The following is a 5003-nucleotide window of genomic DNA, read 5'->3' on the forward strand; positions in this document are numbered from 1 at the left end:
ATTTTCGAAGGTGACACCTTATGATTCAAATTAGACAAATGATGCAATAACGAGATCGTAGCTGCTTTGCAAGTTTCTTTGTCATCGGCAGCCACTAAAAGATCGTCTACATACTGTACTAGAGCAGAACCTGGAGGAAGGACAAAGGAATCTAACTGGCTTTTTAATGCTTGACTGTAAATAGATGGGCTTTCACAATAGCCTTGTGGAGCGCGTTTAAATCTGAAACTGCGACCTCCTAGACAGAAGCCGAAAATATCTCTACTTTCCTCGGCTATCGGAATGCTGAAAAAGGCATTCTTCAAGTCGATGACTGAGAACCAAGTGGCTGTAGCAGGAATCAATGTCAACAAGGCAGCAATGTCTGGGACTACAGGAAACTGCGGGACTACAATCTTATTAACTTCTCTAAGGTCGATAATAAACCTATAAACTGGTGGCTTTGTAGGATCAGTTCGTTTCAAAATCGGTAGTACAGGACTGTTACAGACGTTTCCTCTTGTTTCTTCAATCACACCTTTCTTAATCAAATCTTGCACAATCAATAAAAGTGCACGCTCACCTTCACTAGATATTTTGTATTGAGGAATTCTTGGAAATTTTACATTTGCTTTTAAAGTCACTACATATGGTGGTATTTCTAAAAGTCCTACATCGTTAGGACCAGTTGCCCAGAGAGAATCAGGGAGTGAGCGTAGTTCTGGCGGGAGTGCATCCATTGACAAGTACATCGGAGAAGTGATATTTTTACCCAACGTAAGCTGTACTCCTTCCGGAGAACAGTACAATGTCGCATATAGTCGTTTTAACAAATCTAGACCAAGCAGATTTTCATTACAATCTGTCGTCAAAATCAGAGGTGCTTTCAAGTGACATGGTCCAACAGAAATAGACAAAGGACCAGATATCGGGTTGTAAACAGGGGCGCCTGAAAAACCTACAGAAACATTTGTTGAGCCGGACAAAGGTGCGCCAGGGAGTTTCGCATGAATGATAGAACTTTTTGCGGCACCAGTATCCAACAGAAACGGTTCGACTACACCTGATGTTGCTACTGCGACATAAGGCCCACTCTGATCCACTGGAACTGATACTACTCCCTCTCTCTGTCCATGGCTGTCCTAGTACCCATTTTGCTGAAATCCCTCATCCACTTCACAATAGTCTTCAACAAGATATTGTTGAGATCTATTTTGCTGAGTAGACTGTCCATTTCGTTGATCAAAGTGATTTGAAGGACGATCATTCGTTTGTGGAGGCATAGCACCTCGTCCTCGACCTCTAGAATTTTGCACAAAACCACCACGACCTCTCTGAGCTGCTGCTGCATTATTTTGCGCTAAGATCGGACATTCATTTTTGTAGTGACCCTCTTTCTTGCAGTACGCACATTGGTTCCACTGATATTGAGGTCTCGATGTACTATAGTCTGTTCTTTGATACGAACCCTGTTGCATATTAGTTTGATTCGTGCGAGGCGGATACGCCTGCTGTAAAAGAACTTTAGTCTTTAAATCCTTTGTTTTCCTCTCTGATTTCTCCTTTTCCTCTTTATCCCTGTTTTCGTGGTACTGTGCTGTCGCAAGTATTTGCGCAGTTGTGGACACAGCCCACGCACTCTCTGAATCTTTCAGTTTATTGCATAATTCAGGTAACAAATTATGCACAAATGTATCGACAAACAGTCTTTGCCCTCCTTCTGTACTCATGTCCTGACCACTATGATCTACAAAAGTCTCTTCGAACCTCGTGAAGAAGTCAGAGACACTTTCGTCTTTCTTCTGCCTGCATGCTGATAACTTGTCCCAATTAACACGCAATGCGGGCATCAGAGTCTTCATTAGATCAATTATTCTACCTGGAAGGTTAGCAATTAGGGGTTCGGGTTTTGCACCACCTACTTGCTGACCATCCGCTGCAGTGATAGCTGCCCAATCACCACCTAAGGCAACTTGATGACCCTCTCTACGAATTTTAGCCCACACTGGTTGTGGAACTACGTTGCCAAACAACATATCGATGTCCGCTAAGTTCATTATACAAGCCTCAACTGTCTGTGTCAATTCTTTATAATATCCAGCAGGATTCTTACGCGGATCTGGCAAGGCCTGCTTCACTGCTAACACTTCAGCTCGCTTCCACGGAATGTGTATCCACACTCTTTGAAATTGGGCCGGAGCGGCTGCAATATTATTCGGTGCGTCAGCTTGCACAGCTTCGCGCCAAATTGGAGGAACCTCCCTCATTGGATATTGGCGATTTAGCTTCGTCTTGCTTTTCTCTAAATCTCTTGGTGAACGAAGTGATGGATCATTCCTATAACTTAAAATCAGTTCCATCGCTTCTTCTATATTATCACCCACTATCATTCCTGCTGCAAACTCTTTCTGAACCTTAATCAAATCTTCTAGATTTGATTCAACATCATCTTCTTCTATCTCCTCACGTAACAACGAGCACATCTCGTCAAAGACATACCGTTGCGTTGGTTCTTTCCACTGCATGAACGTGTCTAGCACATCTCTCGTACTATATCTCCTACTCTTCGAAATCCACCTGAGAGCCGTGGAATCTAGAATTCCCCGTTCCTCAGTACTCGGAAACTGACTACGTCTCTGAACAGAATCGGAAGTAGGAGTCTTGATTAAAGTTTTATAGAAAGGAGACAGAATGTTAGATACAGAATCAGTGATTCTCCGACGAACAGAAAGTGGAGTCAACATACTCGCAGATGCAGAAAACACAGTAGAGGTAGGAACAGATAACGGATTAGTAGAAGTATCAAGGAAGATAGTTTGTGGAACAGTAGGTGTAAGCGAGACAGACACAGGTATAGAAGTCGGCAATCCAGGAGGAGGAGGAGCCGTAGGAACATTTACGTTGACCACAGGAGGTACGGGAACCTGATTCTGAGGGACAGGAGCAGGAACACCAGGTTGTCCAGCAACCGGCAATTGAACATTTGCTAAAGGTGGAGCCGTAGCACCTTGTGCATACGGTGGAGGTGACCGTAACAAATAAGATAGCAGAGGATCGTTTTCGGAATCCTCCAGTATCTTAGCTGTTTTCGATGGCAAGGCAGGATAGCACTTGTCAATCGCTAAATTGTGCTCTCTAATGGCCACCTCTATGGCTTTCTCACACTCGTTAGCTTGCAACTGCTCAGTCGCTTGCTCCAGAGTTAACTCTTCTTGCTCTTTTTGTTCTTTCTTTAACCTTTTCATTTCTCTCTGTTTGGATTCTTTTCGCCAGAAACGGAAAGAATCAAACATTGCCGGCCGGGCTTTCTTCTTAAACAATTTCGCTTCTAAATTGTCGAGAATTTCGGGTTCAAAACTACCATGTAGTGGCCAACTAAGGACACCATCCTTTTTAGTGTAACGGACCCACACCTCATTATAAGATATAGGACCCACACCAAATTTACAATACAAGTCATATAGGGGAGTCCCAATCGGAGGTACCAGACATGAGTCCTCCAACCGTGAGTCACTGTTGCAACCAAAACAAGACAACATACAGTTTTTCCGACTTACCATTTTCAGTCCGGAACACAAAACAAACAAAACACGAAACAAATATGTGCACTCGAACCAAGAACTTAGGCCTACCAAAACGAACTGATGTATCGATACCCAAACTAAACCAAATAGATTATCGTAACTAGAACAACCAGTGATAATCTTACGAAACCAAACCAAACCAAGAACCGATCAAGGATTTTAGCAACCCTCACAAAGTAACCAGCTAGCTATCACTAAATACTTAACTGAGGCACTGAAGACGTCACCAAGGAGAAACCCGTCACGTTTCGCTGTACTAAGGACTGCACCTCGGGCCCAAGACAGGGCGACGGTCAAGGCAAGGGCCCACTGCAGCCGTCCTGAACGGGAACCCTCGTGGAAGAGAACGTCGGGCCACTTTTGTGATATGCCGGGATCGATGAAGTGGGGCGCCTCCCTCAGGAATCTTCACACGAAGCTTCTCGAATTCTTCAGGCTTTTGGACCGGTACCGAATGACGTCGCCCCACGTTGGGCGCCAATTGGAGTTCTGGACTTTTTGGTTCCGTCCAGAGGTGTCAGGGAACAACACCCAAAGACCCCGGAGTTCCACCTGCCTTGGTGCACAAATGAACAGAAACATGGGCTTCTCGATGGTGGCGTCAAAGACCAAAGGTTTATTACTGCAGGGACACAGAAGTCACAGAAACTACGCATGGGCAGTAACCAGGAGCCTGTTCGATTTGTACAAAGAGGGTTGCTCCTTATATACTAAATTTTGGCCTTCAGGCGAATTCTTTACATGTTGGTGCGTTCCCAAAACCTTTGTGTCATAAACAATAAATATTTGGCGTACATAGGAACCGTTGATAAAATCTGTTACAAAACATCTACGAAGAGGGGTTCCCACTAGTTCATCACAATCCCTTGTCAATATTGCATTCAAGAGCTGGACCGCCTCATCGTAAATTTCGTTACCTCCCCCTAATAAAGATTCGGAAAGAAAGGAACGGAGCCAGGTGTGGAAGTTAGAAAAGCGGGATAAGAGATGTTTGTAGGTTGTAAATGGGCAAGGCTACCGGCTTCGGCCGCCTAATCGTGATCAGGACAATGGACACGAAGACCAGTTTAGCTGGACTGGCCTCGGGCAGAGGAGGCAGCCTTTGTCGAGTCATGCAGCTACAGCGTGATCTGGTCTAAGGTGCACGTGTCACTAGAGAGGTGAATCTCCGGCTAAGGCTACGTGTCCTTAATCGTAATGAAGTGGTCAGAGGTTATTGCGTATGTGAGGGCAAGAAACACAAAATGGCGGCCATGATCTAAGATGGATGCCGTGGGTAGATCAGAAATGTGTTTATAAAAGGAGTGCTCTTGCTCGTAGCGTTGCGAAAACACCAGGATATACTAAAATGGATCATTTGCGGTTCGCTGATACCAATATTATGTATTTCCGACAATATTGAAAACACGGGTTCAAATCGTCACAGAACCTCAAGCTTCA

This window comes from Lissotriton vulgaris, chromosome 4_1, assembly GCF_964263255.1.
Source record: "Lissotriton vulgaris chromosome 4_1, aLisVul1.2, whole genome shotgun sequence".
Lineage (NCBI taxonomy): Eukaryota > Metazoa > Chordata > Amphibia > Caudata > Salamandridae > Lissotriton > Lissotriton vulgaris.